This window comes from Tamandua tetradactyla, chromosome 12 (assembly GCF_023851605.1).
Source record: "Tamandua tetradactyla isolate mTamTet1 chromosome 12, mTamTet1.pri, whole genome shotgun sequence".
Lineage (NCBI taxonomy): Eukaryota > Metazoa > Chordata > Mammalia > Pilosa > Myrmecophagidae > Tamandua > Tamandua tetradactyla.
Window position 1 is genome coordinate 20,838,336 of NC_135338.1, and position 17,555 is coordinate 20,855,890.

The following is a 17,555-nucleotide window of genomic DNA, read 5'->3' on the forward strand; positions in this document are numbered from 1 at the left end:
ACTTGCCTGGAGTAGAGCTTTTATGACATGAGATGGGAACAGGGTGAGGAGAGAGCAGGTTATGGCTCAACCACCACGGATTCTCACCATTCCTTCTGAGATTTAGTAGATTTTCTTGAATAACAGTTTCTTTGTGGGCTGTGTACCTTTAGGACAATTTCAAGAGACTTTGTTTTTATTTTAATAACTCACAAGCTATGACTGTTTTGCTGGGGGGAGGATCCATTCTCCCCATTTTGCCACCATTTTGGCAATTCTTCTCTGTATGCTTCTATTTATTTTTGTTTAGATATTTGTATTTTATGTTGTTTTTAAATTTTTTTCTCAGAATCTTACATATGTACGTTGTTTAAAGAGTCATACAATTCTACAAGTGGTGTTGCAAAAATAGTAACCCTCACTCCAAACTCTTCTTCTCACTAGATAAAATCACTTTAAAGTTTTTGTAGTTGACTTTTTAGAAAATTTTCTCTATGCTTAAAAATAACATTCTTAAAGAAAAGCATCTTCATCATTGATGCTTTTTTCCCTAGTTTTAGACATTATCTACTGATTCCACAGCATACATGCAGATTAATCTCTGCTTCACCTTAGTGTTTCCCGTACCAAACACTTCCACCATACTTTTTTCCATGACAGTTGTGGTTTTGATTAGAGAAATATTCTGTGTTTATAGTTTTGATATTCAATGCTTATGAGTATTATGTTATTAATATTCACAGCTGGGCTACAGTATATACTACGTTTGTTTCTTGTATAATTTTTAAATGTGGTTTTCCTGGAATTAATATTGTTCGAGTCTTCTGTTTGCTTGGTTTCCTATATGCTTATTACTAATTCCAGACTCTCCCATTTGTGTACTTTTCTTCTTAATAACTTCATACACCCAGATGTTCTAGAAGTTTCATCTCTTTAAAGATATCTCTCCAGGAGCTTCTGACCAGCTGCTGTCTGGACCAGCTAGCTTTCTAGGTACAGCTACATCCTGGAATTCTCATCTTTGTCTTCTGTTAGGCATCCTGTTTCCTGTATCTCCTGTCTTTTTTTTTTTTTTGGTTTATAATTTCATTCTAATGGAGCTCGCCCTTCAGTAACTCTCTGATAAAGGGTGTAGGGGATGGGAATTTTTTGAAACCTTGTATTATGAAAATGTACTTATTCTAATCATATATATAGTTGGTTTGCCTTGCCATGAAATTCTAGGTTGGAAATAATTTTACCCAAGGTTTTAAAGGACATTTTTCTGTTTTTTAACATTTAACGTTGTTTTTAAGAACATTGTGTTTCGATGCTATTTTCAATTCTTTCTATGAAATCTGATATTATTTACATTAGAAGTTTATAGTATGCTCTTTGCTGCTCTATTCTCAAATTTCAGAGATGTGGTTAGCCGTAGGTTAATTTTTGTCTCTTGTGCTGGGTATTCAGTGGGCCCCTTTAGTCTAGAAAATCAAAGGCCTTTTCTTAAATTATTAGTATTTTTTTTTTATGATTACCTTCCTCTCATGTGATCTTTTCCCATTCTCGAGCCTCTTTAATACAGATGTGAGGCCCCATGGACTGGTCCTCTAATTTTTTAAATACCTTCTCTCTCCAATTTTCTCTTTCTTTAAATTTGCTCTATTTTCTGAGAAACACTTTTTCAGTGCTTCTCTTGTTTTTTCAATTCTGCTTTTATATATTTAATTTCTAAGAAATTTATGTTTGATATTTGAATTTTCCTTTTGAACAAATAGCATCTGGTTCTTATTTCATGGATGCAGTATCTTTTATCTTTTTTCTCTGGGGATAATGATTGATTGAATGCAACTTCTCAGTGCTGAAAGTCACTCTTTTTTCCTGTTTGTCTGTCTCCACCACTGTGTTTTATAAGAAATGTTTGCTTCAAATGAGTACTTAACTCTCAGTTTGTATTTAAGAGGAGATTTATAAAGTGCTGGTTGGAAGCTCACTGGCTGTTATCTAAGACCGTGGTGTTGAAGTGGGGTCCATGGACCAGCACTCTCAGCATCACCTGGCAGCTGGTCAGAAATGGACATTCTTCACGTCTCTCCCAGACTTTCTGAATCAGAATGTCTGTTGGGGTGGGCTGGGGGGGCAGGAATCTAAGTTTCAGTAAGCACCTTCACTCAGGTCATTCTTATTGAGATAATATTTGAGAAGCACTGAAGAGTGCAGAGCTGTCTTCCTGGGTGGCTTCACTGGGGGGGGGGGGTGCTGGATGGCAGCATCTTTAGGCACTTTCTTTTAGGTTAACCAGATGTCACAGGGTCATCCCTGGTTACCATCCTCGTGAGAGTCAAATAGGAAAGAAGCTTGGGATTCTGAACATTTTTTATGTAAACATTTTTTTAAATTTCCTGTGTTCATTTTGTATCCAGTTTTCAACTGGTGCCTGGTGTCACCCATTCCAAGAGATGAAATGACTTGGGTCAGTAGCAAAGGGGCAGTTCTCTCTTGTCCCTCTTGCCAGTGCTGCTACATCTTGCCAGGGCTCCCATATTCCTACTAAAGCCTTGTGGGATCTGGCTGCTGCCTGCATCCCCAGGCCCTTTCCCTCTTGCGTACCATGCTTCAGCCTGCTGGGCTCCCAGCCATTCCCCATCTCCTCGTCAGCCCTCCTCATTTAGGACCTTGGACAATTTTTTTCTTCCTTTTAGTCATGCTGCCCTTCTTTATCCTCCTTCACCGAGCTAATTTCTTGCCATCTTTCATATCTTGCTCAAATAATTATTACTTAGGGTGCCTTGTCTGATTTCTGACCCTTGGTTAAAGACCCCTTTTGTATGTTTCCCAGCACCTTATACTTTTTCTGCATAGTACAATTGTTTTATTGTAGTTTATTTATCTAATTGCTCACTATTTAATTATGTTTGCAATTATTGGTTTTATTTGTCCCTACTGGCCACCTTCTCACCTTTCTCTGCATACTGAAAGGGGAAACCTCCTTATAAGTATCTTATTCACTACTTCATCTCAAGTGCCCAGCATGGGCCCAGGCACACAGTAACCTTGAGCAGTCCTGGCTGAAGGACTGAATCTGCCTTGGTTCCTCCTCCCTCTGCCTGGTCTCTGGGGGTTGAGTTGGCTTTGGGCTTATAAGGCAGCCTGTGAGCTCAGCCCTCCTGCAGGGCAGGACATCTGGAGCCTGCTCTCCACCTGTACTTATTGCATCTGCTGGACTGCCAGCAGAGAATGAGGAAACTGACCTTCATTGGAGCAGTAGTTGCCACCTGGTTATGTATTGGACTTACCTGGGGAAATGAAAAAATGACAATGCCTGGGCCGCCCCACTCCAGACCAATTAAGTTACAGTTTCAGGGTTTGGGACCTAGACAATAGTGTTTTTCTAAAAACTCCCCAGGAAATTCTAATATGCATGTGGGCTGCAGAATCACTGACTTTGGTCTATTTATAACTATATTAAGCAGAATAGAAACTTGCCTGGTCACCTGGACTCTGGGTCATGGAAGATCGAAAGCTCCAAATGAATATGGGAAGGAAGGGATTTACCAGAAACTGGCTCCAAACACCAAACAAGAAATTCCCCCAAAATGCAGCAGGAACTACTAAGAATGGGGACAAACAGATTTCCCTGATGTCCATATGATGGATTGAAATCTTCCAGAAAAAATTCACTTAGGCTCTGCATGTGTTCCTTAAAAAGTCAGGAAATAATAAGAGCACACTGAGCCATTCTGATATACCATGCCAAGCTCTCAGCAGCCACCCCAGAATGCTGTATGTTCTGTTGGTATTCCCATTTTTCAGATGAGGAAACTGAGGCTGAGAGAGATTAAATTGCTCCAGGTCACATCATTAGGAATTGGAGGAATAACTACATGCCCTCATTTGTCTGACTCTAAAGTTCATGCTATTAATCTTTATTTGAAGAAGACTGTTGTTCATATGAACAAGAAATTTGTTGAGAAAATCTACTTGTGAAGAGATCATCGTTACCCACAAGAGTCATATTACTGAAACACTGTTATGCTCACTTAAAAATTACCCACAGGAATGGATTGGATAATGGTTAAGTGAATAATTGTCAATACTTATTTAATTTTTATTCACATCACTTCGGTGAATATAAGAATAAAACTGATTATAACATGTTTTGCTGCTTTCCACCTTCTGAACTGAAGCAGGTCCATAAAAGAATTTTACTGGCTGAGGTTTCCCAAGTTGAATCACAGCAAATAACAGAAATATGTATTTTACCACATCTCCTCCTTACTGGCCTATTCTGAGGCTATCCTGGTAAAATGCCTGGACAAGGACAGCATGTTCTCTCCAGGCTGGGCTGAGCCCCATTCCTGCCTCACTCTCCTGCATGGCGAGTTCAGGTCAGTCACTGTGACAAGCTGATTCCCATAAAGTCTGAAGGAAAGGGGAGCCTGCAGCCATGGGAGGTTTCTCTTCCTCTCCCGAAAGCAGGAAGGTCATTCTGAAGATCTGTTTGCAGGCAACTCTGTAGCTTTGTGATTTCTCTGAGGGTTCTAACTCTCCCATCTTAGATGGGTCACTGCAGTTTCTTCTAGGAAGTCCAAATATAGAACAGAGAAATTGAGTAATGTACCATTTTGTTTTCACCTACTTTTTCCTCTAGTGGTCGATCATGAACCCCCCTCCCCAGCCTAACAGATGGCTGGGTGCTCTCTGCATGGAAGATATTAACAAATGAAATGCATGTGTACTCCAGGCAATGTCCCAGGCAGACGGCTCTCCAGCCAGATGAGGCTGCAATATTCTATTAGTTGGGCTAAGACAGCTTAGTTGTGGAAGAGAAGATTTTACAGTAAGCCACTCACACTTGAAGGGCAAGGATCAGAGTTAATTCTGCATTTATCTTTTACTAATTTTAGGGAGAAGACTTCTGAGTCTCCACCATTACCTCCTTGGCTACAACTGACCAAGACCCCAGTTTTGGTAGTTGGAGAAGATTTAAATTCATACTAGGCTGATTCATATACACAAATGAAAATTTTCAGAGTACATATGGGTTAATTCTTAAATGATTCATTGGTTCATTTTGACTTTATGAGCCAAATATACTGATAGCAACTCTTGGGGCTCCGTAGTTACCCAATTTTAACTCTCAACTGGGGTTATACATGTGGCTTCTTAGAGTGGGGAGGGACCTCAGAAACCTAAAAAGGTAGGATTTACACAGTACAGTGTTTATACAGCAATTAAAAATTAAGATAGTTTTTGGCTTGCTACTTATTTTTATTACCTTATACTTACAAAGAACACTTAATAAATGTTGATTAATTTAGGTTGCCTTAGAGCTCATTGTAATACTTATGCGTGATAACTTAGAGCCTTAGCTCATGCCCTGGAAAAAGATTGATGAAATGAGTTTCTAACTTTACTGCAGGTTAACAAGGGGGAGGAGTGGGTGAGCTGCACATAAGTTTAAGGAGATGCTTGGCTTCCTCAATCACGCATAGATCTGTTGCATATTTTTATGTGCATCAACTCTAGTCTGAACAACTTAATGTTAAAATATCCTACAAATACTCAGAGTTGTTCTTCAAAACTTTTCTTAAAGTTGGGTAAAATCACATGGAGAGGAGCGCAGGTGAAGCTGTAATTGACTCTGCTATGGACTGGGGGTTTGGCTCGTAGTGGCTCCTGCTGGGCCTTCCTTGGCCAAGAGGACCCTGGGCCGGCCCTGGCCTGCTTGAGTGCACCCAGTGCTTCTGCAGGGCAACACGCAGAAACCTTGGCAAGGAAGAGGGAGCCAAAGTGGCCAGCTGACCCTGGGCCAGGTTTCCCAGTGGACTTTGAGTCTGACCTTCTTGTTCTGCTCTTTCCGGCCGCTTCTCCCACCAGAGCTCCCCATGGTCACCCTCTTTTTCCCTGTGACTGCCGCCCCCCCCCATTGCCCTGGACCATTCACCTCTGAAAGGACTTGACCCAGGTAAGCTCTGCAGTGGGGCTTTTCTCCTCCTGTCCCTCCTCTGCTCTACTGCTGTCCCAATGGAGTGTCAGCTTCGGACTCCTTGCTGTACCCCTTGGACCAGCCTTCCACAAGAGAGGGAGCAAAAGTGTACATAATGCAGCACATTACTTAACATAAGAGATTTTTATGATGAGAAAAGGTCAGATTGGGCACTCATCCAGTTCATTTGCAGCATTATGAGAGCTGCAGAGGGAAACACAGTCCTATGTCCAATGGGTGATATTGATGGCAAGGAGAGAGAAGGAGTGGACAACATAGGAAGAACAGGGGTGTGAATTCACGGTTGTGGTGCAAAGTGGGTTCATGCTTCTTTATAAGATTTCAGCTAGGTGGGATCTGAAAGGTCAGAAGCAAAGGAAACGAGAGAGCAGTGACTCCTAAAGTCAAGATGTGCTCTCAGGACGCTCTTCCTTGCATCGTGATACACAAACCTTGGCAGATCTTGTAACTTACTTTTTGATTTTTTTAAATTGATTTTAATTTAATTTGAGATACTTTTATTTAAAAAGTCAAAAGGATCAAGCAACCCAGTAAAATATAAAAAAGGAAAAAAGGACCTGATATTCCACCATATAGACAACTACCATTACCATTTTCATTCTCATTTATTATCTCAGTGATCTTTAAAACAGGAAGAGCAGGGGTTATTATTCTGTTTTCCAGGCAGAGACACAGAGGCTCCAGGATAGTCTGATCTCCTCCAGGCGTGCAGGGGCACCTGGGACTGGCAGGTGAGAGCATGTGGTGGAGCACAATGTTGTGTCCTGGCCCAATCTTGGCTTCTTTCCCTCAAGAAACCCTCCCTGTGCCTCTTCCCTTTTGATCTTAAGCAACCTGGGTCCTCACTGGGCAATTCCTTTTGCTCTGATCAGGATTAACTACAGATGTCGCAAAGGAGAGCCCTTCCGATGCAGCCATTGCTGTCCCCGCGCTGACCTTCCCTCTTGTGTGCCTTCCCCACCCACTCCTCACCCTCTTCTAGGACACAGCTCCTGCTTCTGTTCCTCTCGAGGCAGCAATAGAAGACAGTGAAGTAGGAGACGATGTCATGGGGAGGTTGCAACCCTCAAATGTTCCTCATTTACCATCGACCAAGTGGGAACAAAGATAGCTTCTGACTGTGTCTGTCTTCTGCTGCAAAGGCTGACCCAGGTGTAGGTGGGGGGGGATAGCACCCCTCGGTTATGTACACCCAAGAAGCTGAATTTCTGTGGGCCATCAGTCTTTCCATATGGAATTATTTCATGTCAAAAACTGATCTTCAGGAAGCTAGCCATGACACTAATCAGGAATACCATCCGCTGGAATAATTGTCCCTTTTGACATCTTTACTGAACTTAAGGGCTCAGCTCAATTGCCATTTCCTCCAGAAATCCTCTCTGAGTGTGACTATGAGGTACTCTCTTTCTCTGCTAAATTTCCACCGTACTTTGCTTGTCAATGGCAGGCTTCACTTTCTACCTGCATTAGAGAGCTCCATTTCCTTCCACTGATATTTCCCAGGTGTGGATGTGTGCGGGCACCATGCCGGGCCTTCGGGAGACTGCCATGAACAAGAGAGACCTAGTGTCTGAGCTCATGGCAGGACAACACCAGAGTGCTAAGAAGTCCAAGAAAGTTTGAACCTGCTGAGAGACCCCTAATGGAGGCCTCCTAACCTCCAAACTACCAGCCACTCCATTCCTACATTTAAGTCCACCCATCTCTGGCACTTTGAAGTGGCGGCCCCAGCAAACAAAAACAGTTTCCACATCTGAAAATGGAATGGCCCCTCCTTGGCCAATTGGGGTGATGACATATGAGAACCAAGCACTTTTCTTTTTCTAACATTTTTTATTGTATAATATAACATGTATACAAAGCAAAGAAAATGAAAAGCAATAGTTTGCAAAGTAGTTACTGAACAGATCCCAGAGTTTGTCATGGGCTACCATACCAACATCTCAGATTTTTCCTCCTAGCTATTCCAGAATATAGGAGGCTAGAAGGCCAAAATATTTTTTATCACCACAATCAACTTTTTTCTATCTTTTCTTATGAGAAATAACATATATACAATCACATGTTTGTGATTTTCAAACAAAGCACAACAGTTGTAGAACAGATTTTGGAATTTAGCATGGGTTACAATTCCACGATTTTAGGGTTTTGCTTCAAGCTGTTCTAAGATACTGGAGACTAAAAAAAATATCAATTTAGTGATTCAGCAATCATATTCATTTGTTAAACCCTCTCTTCTCTTTATAACTCTGGCATTACCATTGATCTTTCCATCCCACTCTTTAAGGGTATTTAGGCTATGACCATTCTAAGTTTTTCATGTTGGAAGGGGCTGTCAATAATATGGGGTAGGGAAATAGAACCAGCTGATGTTCTGGAGATGCTGGGCCCTCTAAGTTTTAGGACTTCTCTGGTCCAGGGACCCATCTGGAGATTACAGGTTTCTGTAATGTTACTCTAGTGCGTGGAACCTTTGTAGAATACTATATAATACCCTTAGTATTCTTTAGGATTGGCTGGAATGGTTTTGGTTGGGGGCTGGCAGGTTATGATAGGTAGCAAGGTCTAACCGAAGCTTGCATAAGAGTGATCTCCAGAGTAGCCTCTCAACTCTATTTGAGCTCTCTCAGCCTCTGATACTTTATCAGATACACAGGTCAGGATGGCATTGTTGATCCCATGGTGCCAGGGCTGAACTCATCTTGGGAGTCAACTCCCATGCCATCAGGGAGACATTCACCCCTGAATGTCATGTCCCACTTGACATGGGGAAAAGCAATGATTCCACTTGCAGAGTTAGGCTTAGAGACAATGAGGCCACATCTGAGCAACAACAGAGGTCCTCCAGAAGTAACTCTTAGGCACCCCAATAGGTAGGCTAAGTTTCTCTGCTACCTACATAAGCTTCACCAACCTCAAAATCAATGGCTTGTCCTATTGATTTGGGTGTCCCTAATGTATGACACAGTATCAGTGGATTCCCTGATGGTAAGGTTTAATAGTTTCATATTCTTTCTCCCATCCTTCAAGGGACTTTGCCAGTACTTTTTGATTATCTGTTTAATAAACTCTAGGGTGTATTCAGGCATTACATTAAGATACACAGGATTATAGGCCCTCATTCTTATTCTGGGCTCCCTGTATTTCTGTTGTTAAATGAGCTGTGCAGACAGTTTGAGTTAGATTATGTGCTACATAAAATTTAGGTTCCAGCAAAATAAACCTTTCTTCTTTTGGTCTCAAAGAGTAGATGTGGTTCTAGAATATAAACAGTGTTGTCTCTACCCCTGTGTTCTGAATTACCCTAATCCTCGCCTGAATGTTCTCATTCTTATCTCTGAACACCAGGTTATGCATATATAAAACAGCCTCTCAAAATGCAAAAATAATACTTACCACTCCAGAGTAAATGTGTCTGCTATAAGAGCTTACAATCTAAGCCCCTGTTTTCTTGTAAGAATTTTCTAAAGGAGTTCTTACAACAATTGTTCTCTCATTTCTGACTTATTTTGCCTCACCAAATGTCTCACAGGTTCATTCACATCATTGCATGCCTCACAACTTCATTCCTTTTTGTAGAAGCACAATATTTGATCTTTTGTATTAACCATCATGCACTAATCTGCTTTTCAGGCAGTGCATCCTTCAGCCACCTGCATTCATCAGGCATCATGTATAGTGCCCAAAGTCCAAAGTCTATCAATATTCTCAATTTTACATAATTTCATTGCCCCCAAGAGAAAGAAGATCAATAAACACACCCTCATCAAATAGGAAATCTAAATCTCATCTTAACACCTGTCCCTTCCCCCATTATTTAAGCCTGTGTGGCTTTGGTACTGCTGATGTTTTCCTGTTGAACACAACCCATAGCAGGCAATAGTAGTTTTCCCCTATACCCTGGACTTAAACACTCTTTATGTATGAATTAAACCTTTGAAGTAGTTCTTGCAAGAACTTATTTATATTTGTAGTGTTAATCAGTGGGACACTTAGGTCTATACAACCCCTTTCAATCATGGTCACTTTCAATATGGCAATATTACTTATAGACTAAAGAACCACCTTCACCTCTATCTATTTCCTTACGTTTGAATTCAACCTCTTTAGCTAACCGTTCAACCATTTCTAGCTTCTATGTATCTCTAAGTCCCTTATTTTCTGTACTATAAACCTTTGATTTTACCTTTACCATGGTCATAAAAGTGGAATCATACAGTATCTATCCTTTTGTGACTGGTTTATTTCACTCAGCATTATGTCCTCAAGGCTCATCCATCTTGTCATGTGGCTCAGGATGTTATTTCATCTTACTGCTGCATAATATTCCATTGTATGCATATACCACATTTTGTTAATCCACTCATCTGTTGATGGTATTTGGATTGTTTCCATATTTTGGGATTGTGAATAATGCTATGCACATCATGTGTAAATGTCTGCTTGTGTCATTGCTTTCAGCTCTTCTAGGTATATACCAAATAGTGCTAATGCTGGGTCATAGGGCAACTCGATACTTTCGTAAAGAATCATTAAACTGTCTTCCATAGCATCTGTACCATTATACATTCCCACCAGCAATTTCTCCACATCCTCTCCAACATTTGTGGTTTCCTGTTTGTTTAATAGCAGCCATTCTTATAGGTGTGAAATGCCTATAAGATTGTAGTCTTGATCTGCATTTCCTTTATACCTAATGAAAGTGAGCATCTCTTCATGTACTTATGAGTCATCTGTATGCACTTTTGAGTCATCTGCATTTGCTCTTCAGAAAAATGACTATTCATATCTTTAGCCCATTTTAAAATTGGGTTATTTGTTCGTTTGTTGTTGACTTATATGATTACTTTATCATATAGGATGTCAAACCTTTGTACAATGTATGTTTCCAAATATTTTATTCCATTCAGTTGGTTGCCTCTTCACCTTTTTTTTTTTTTTTTTGGGGCTCTTAAAAAGGGGAATTTAATAAGTTGCTAGTTTACAGTTCTAAGGCCAAGAAAATGTCCCAATTACAACAAGTCTATAGAAATGTCCAATCTAAGGCATCCAGGGAAGGATACCTTGGTTCAACAAGGCCGATGAAGTTCAGGGTCTCTCTCTTAAGTGAGGAGGCACATGGCGAACACGGTCAGGGTTTCTCTCTCACCTTGGTTCAAGAAGGCCAATGAAGTTCAGGGTTTCTCTCTCAAGTGAGAAGGCACATGGTGAACATGGTTAAGGTTTCTCTCTCATCTGGAAAGGCACATGGCAAACACGGCATCATCTGTTAGCTTTCTCTCCTGGCTTCCTTTCATGAAGCTCCCTGGGAGGTGTTTTCCTTCTTCATTTCCAAATGCCACTGGCTGGTGAACTCTTTTTCATGGTACTAGAGCAATCTCTGCTCTCTCCGAATCTCTCGCTTTCTCCAAAATGTTTTCTTTTTTATAGGACTCCAGAAACTAATCAAGACCCACCCAAATGGGTGGAGACATGCCTCCACCTAATCCAGCCTAACAACCACTCTTGATTAAATCACACCATCCAGGGAGATGATCTAATTACAGTTTCAGATATGCAATGCTGAATAGAGATTAGAAGACATGACTGCCTTCATAAAATGGGATTAGGATTAAAACATGGCTTTTCTAGGGTACATACATTATTTCAAACTAGCACATTTCACCCTCTGGACCCTAAAAAAGATATGTTTTCCCCATATACAAATACATTAATTTCATAACAATACCAGAAAACCTTAAACCATTTCAGTAGCAATACAAATGAAATACAAAGTTAGAAACAGTACCAACTCCTATCAAAGTTAGTTATAGGCACTGCCTGTTCTAAAATAAAATTATCTTCTGGCTCTGGACCTGTGAAACCCATCAAGTTATTTACGTGCCAACATACAAAGGAGGACCAGTCATGGGATACATATACCCATTTCCAGAGGGAGGAAGGAACACAGGAGTCACCAGACCCAAGCAGTTTCGAAAACCAGCAGGGCAAAGTGCATTAGATTTCGAAGTCTGAGCCATTTATCTTCGGGGCTTTAGAAGGCGGCAGTCCCACCCTTTCCAAGGGCCTACACAGAGGCCTGTTTCTCTTCAAACTCAACCTTGGGGACAATGGGGAGACCATTTTTTCTTGGCTTCACCCTCTCCAAGGATCAGGGTTGCACCCAGACTCTCTGCCATTTCCAGGGCACATGCTCAACCCCTCCACGTCAGGCAGCCAGGCTCTCCCCAAACCCCAAGGAATGTGCTTCACCCTCTCTAAGGTCTGAGATGGCATGACTCTTCCACTGCATCGAGGTGGAGAGCCCATCTCTGCCTCTGGGGCAAACTCACCCTCTCCACGGGCTTGGGTGGGTCCACTCTCCTGGCCCAAGGCTTAACTTCAGACCTCACCCTCCAACACTTTGCCTCTGAAGTTATTTTTCCTCCAGTGTGTCCCTTCTCTGAACCCCCCAGTCCGGACTGGCAGCGCCTCTGTTTATACAGGTCCCACAGCACTCTCGTTGGCTTCCTATGCAGTAGCCTTGGATCATGCTCATCAGACATAAGGATTTCCCACAAATCCTTCCTGGATAACTCCATGTCCAATACCAGCTTTCTCTGAAATGGCTGACTGGTTTCACATTTGGCCAAAACCTCATGTGGGGCACTATTCTCTGGGGTCTCCTTTCCTGGAAGCCCAGAATTTTCCAGAATATCAACTTGTAATTTCTTTGTATCCAAGAGTTCAGTTCTCAGCTCATCTCTTTCCTGTTCAATTTCACTATAAGCTGCAAGGAGAAACCAGGCCGAGAAAATGTCCCAATTAAAACAAGTCTATAGAAATGTCCAATCAAAGGCTGCCAGTGAAAGATACCTTGGTTCAAGAAGGCTGATGGAGTTCAGGGTTTCTCTTTCAAGTGGAAGGGCACATGGTGAACACAGTCAGAGTTTCTCTCTCATCTGGAAAGGCACATGGTGAACACGGTCAGGGTTCCTCTCTCATCTGGAAGGGCACATGGCGAACATGGCGTCATCTGCTAGCTTCTTCTCCTGGCTTCCTGTTTCATGAAACTCCCTGGGAGGGATTTTCCTTCTTCATCTCCAAAGGCTGCTGGGTGGTGGACTCTGTTTCTCGTAGCTATGTGGTTCTGCTCTGCTCTCTCTGAATCTCCTTCATTCTCCAAAATGTTTCCTCTTTTATAGGATTCTAGAAAGTGACCGCGGGAATGCAGAGTCCAAAATCCTCAGGGCAGGTTGTGAAGCCAACGATTCCCATGGAGGATCTGGACGAACTCCACAGGAAAGGTTCACCAGTCAAAGCAGGAATGGAGCCTGTCTCTTCTGAATCCTCCTGTTTCGAGTAGCCTCCGTAGATGGTGATGCCTCCCTGCGGGGTGACACACAGCAGGCAGCCCGATCGCGGGGAGGGCCCAGTTCCTGCTGGGGACAGCTTCGTCCATCCAAGTGTGTCCAGGCTGAAGGTGTACACGTCATTATAATAAATGTAGTCTCTTGTACTCTCATGGAAACCACCAAAAAGAATTAATTGTCTCTTCCAGGCTACCATCCGATGTCCACTCCGACTGGAAGGCCCCCCTGTCGATTTGACTTGCTCCCAGGTCTTGGTGGCCAAATGTAGGACCCAGAGATCCCTGTAGTGGTAGAACTGCTCTCCATCCGGGGAAGCAAACTCTCCTCCAAACACCCATAGCTGTCCACCACCTTGAGATACCGCCACAGCCTGATGTGCACAGCACCTTGGAGGTGGGTTGGGGATTTCAACTTTAGTCCAAGTGTCCTTTCGAATATTGTAGATATAGAGCTCATTATACATAAAAGTCTCCGAAAAGGATTAATTCATCTTTCTCAGGATGAGCAGAGAGCGATGCGTTTAACCTTGGGGAAGGTGGGGGGCATGGCGTCTCCACAATCTGCGTCCTCCTGGCATCGAGGGTCTGGAAGTGGGCAATCAGAGCTTCAAGGTCCTCCTCCTCCTTCCGCGAGCACTTGGACACCTTCTTCTCCATCTTGGCGGCCGTCTTCTCCGCCCCGCGGCCCTTCTTCTCCTTCTTGCCCTTCTTGCCCATCACGCCGGCCCTCTTCACCTTTTTGATGAAGTATTTTGAGGTGCAGAAGCATTGATTTTGAAGAGTTCCCATTTATCTATTTTTTTATCTTTTTTTGCTTGTGCTTTGGGTGTAGAATTTAGGAAATTACCTCCTATTCATAGGTCTTAAAGATGTTTCCCTGCATTTTATTCTAGAAGTTTAATGGTGCTAGTTCTTATATTTAGATAATTGATCCACTTTGAGTTAATTTACATATAGGGTGTAAGATGAGGGTCTGCTTTCATTCTTTTGGTTATTGATATCCAGTTATCACATGCCAACTTATTGAAAATACTATTTTGTCCCAGCTCAGTGGATTTGGGGGTCTTGCCAAAAATCAGTTGACTGTAGATTTGGTGGTTAATTTCTGCACTCTCAATTTGTTTCCATTGGTCAGTACTTCTCTTTTTGAGCCAGTACCATTGCTGTTTTGGCCACTTTATAATAAGCTTTAAAGTCAAGAAGTGTTAGTTCTCCCACTTCATTCTTCTTTTTTAGCTACTCAGGGTCTCTTTCCCTTCCAGATGAATTTGGTAACTGGCTTTTCCAAGTCTTCAAAGTAGGTTATTGGAATTTTAATTGGCACTGTGTTGAATCTGTAGATCAATTTGGGTAAAATTGACATCTTAACTATATTTAACCTTCTTATCCATGAGCAGAAAATGTCTTTCCACCTATTTAGACCTTGATTTCTTTTAGCAAGTTTATGTAGTTCTCTGTGTATAAGTCTTTTACATCCCTGATTTAGTTTCTAGGTACTTGATTATTTTAATTGGTATTTCAAATGGAATTTTTTTCCTTAACTGACTCTTCATTAGGTCATTGCTTGTGCATAGAAAGGTTACTGATTTTTTCACATTAATTTTATATCCTGTGACCTGGCTGAATTTGTTTATTAGGTTAGCTCAATTAACTTTGTCATAGATTTTTCAGGATTCTCCAAGTATAGTATCATGTCATCAGCAAATAATGAAAGTTTTATTTCTTCCTTTCCAATTTGGATGCCTTTTATTTCTTTATCCTGCCTGATTGCTCTTGCTAGAACTTCTAGTACAATGCTGAGTAATAGTGGTGACAGAGGGCATCCTTGTTTCATTCCTGATCTTAGGGCAAAAGTTTTTAGTCTCTCTCCATTGAGTACAATGCTGGCTAGTGGTTTTCATATAAGCCCTTTATCATATTGAGGAAGTTACCTTTGATTCCTATCTTTGAAGTGTTTTTATCAGAAAAGGATGTTGAATGTTGTCGAGTGCTTTTTCAGCATCAGTCAAGATGATCATGTGATACTTCCCTTAAAATTTGTTAATGTGCCCTTTTACATTAATTTATTTTCTTGTGTTGAACCATCCTTGCATTCCTGGTATCAACCCCACTTGGTCGTGGTGTATAATACTTTTAATATGTTGTTGGATTCAATTTGCTAGTATTATCTTGAGAATTTTTGCATCTATGTTCAGCTTGGCATTACTTATGTTAACACTTGCAGCTCAGCCCAGGCCTTTGGAGATGCAGGAAGAAGTCACCCCGAGGAAAGTCATTGGAACCCAGGGGCCTGGAGAGAAGGCCAGCAGAGACCATTCTGTGCCTTCCCACGTAGGAAAGAACCTCAGTGGAAAGTTAGCTGCCTTTCCTCTGAAGAACTAACAAAATAAATCCCCTTTTATTAAAAGCCAATCTGTCTCTGATGTGTTGCACTCCAGCAGCTAGCAAACTAGAACAAATGCAAAGCAGGACATAGGGCATAGGGCAGGCACAACAGTGTGTTGATGTGTTGCAGTGCAGGTATAAGCATAGGTTGGAGATGCTACATTGGTGTCTATGACCATGGGTTTCCAGTGGTGGGGAGGATTTAGCTATGCAGGTGCACAGGTCTGGGGGGCAAGCAGTAGTGTGCACTGCTCTAGGGTGCAGGGCCCTTTATGCACATGCACAGAGCTCAGTGCAGTGGGTAGGCACTGTACCTACATGGGGTGGGGACATATATGGCCCTGCTGTGCAGGTTAGCACTTGCCCAGAGCTGGGGGGCATGACAGGGGTCCATGTGCATGTGCAGATCTGGAAGGGCCATAAACTGACCTACACACACAGAGCTCAGAAGGGGTGGGGTGGGGTTGCACAACTCTGTGGGCTGGGAGCAGGTATAGCCTGGGTATGGAGGTAAGTGCCCACAACCTTTATGCACTGGCTACCTCCTTCAGAGAGCAGGGATGGTGAGGTAGGGCTTTGGAGGGGCAGGGTAAGACTGTGCTTGCACAGGAGAGGTGGGTTAGGTTGGGGCAGGCATGTGCATGCTTGCGGTGGGTGTGTGGGGTGGGTATGCATGCATGGGATTGGTGGGTGGGGGCTCTTGGAGTGCAGAGAGACTGGCAGGTGACAGGGTTCAGGTGCGTGGGGTGTGGAGTGAGTTGTGAGTCATGGGGCTGCGCTGATAAGGGTAGTGTGTTCAAGGAATGCTGCTTGGCTCACTTCCTAGTCCCTGTCTCCCCATCTGTGCACTCCTGAGGGCTCTGGCCTTCCGTGTTAGACTGTTAGCACCAGCCGGATGGTCTCTGGTTCTCTGCTTCTCAGTTCCTCAGCTTTTGCTGCCAAGTCCTCTCCTTATGTGGTCACTTACACCCTGGAATTGCCATCTCAGTAGCCCACCAGTCCCTTCTCTAGCTATTCCTTGGATCAGGGGTGAACTCGACCTATCCTATTCCGCCATCTTCCCAGAACCTCTCTCAAGCACTTTTTTAAAAACTTTTTTTATTAATTAAAAAAATTAACAAACAAAACATTTAGATATCATTCCATTCTACATATACAATCCGTAATTCTTAATATCATCACATAGTTGCATATTCATCATTTCTTAGTACATTTGCATCGATTTAGAAAAAGAAATAAAAGGACAACAGAAAAAGAAATAAAATGATAATAGAGAAAAAAAGACTATACATACCATACCCCTTACCCCTCGCTTTCATTTTCCACTATTTCAAACTGAATTTATTTTAACATTTGTTCCCCCTATTGTTTATTTTTATTCCATATGTTCTACTCTTCTGTTGATATAGTAGCTAAAAGGAGCATCAGACATAAGGTTTACACATTCACAGAGTCTGATTGTGAAAGCTATATCATTGTTCAATCATCACCAAGAAACATGGCTACTGGAACACAGCACTATATTTTCAGGCAGTTCTCTCCAGCCTCTCCACTACATCTTGAACAACAAGGTGATATCTACTTAATGTGTAAGAATAACCTCCAGGATAACCTCTTGACTCTGTTTGGAATCTCTCAGCCATTGACACTTAGTCTCATTTTACTCTTGCCCCTTTTGGTTGAGAAGTTTCTCATTCTAGGGTTTTTCTCAGTCCTTTGATGCTGAGTCTCAGCTCATTCCAGGATCTTTGTCCCACTTTGCCAGGAAGGTCCACACCCCTGGGAGTCATGTCCCAGCCATAGAGGGGGAGGGTGGTGAGACTGATCGTCATGTTGGCTGAAGAGAGAGGC

At 42.2% G+C, this 17,555-nt stretch overlaps 1 pseudogene; it reads right to left on the reverse strand.

Annotated features, from left to right (window-relative positions):
• Positions 1-12,035: 12,035 nt before the first annotated feature.
• LOC143651375 (kelch domain-containing protein 4 pseudogene) lies at positions 12,036-14,038 on the reverse strand (annotated as a pseudogene).
• Between the last annotated feature and the right edge of the window lie 3,517 nt (positions 14,039-17,555).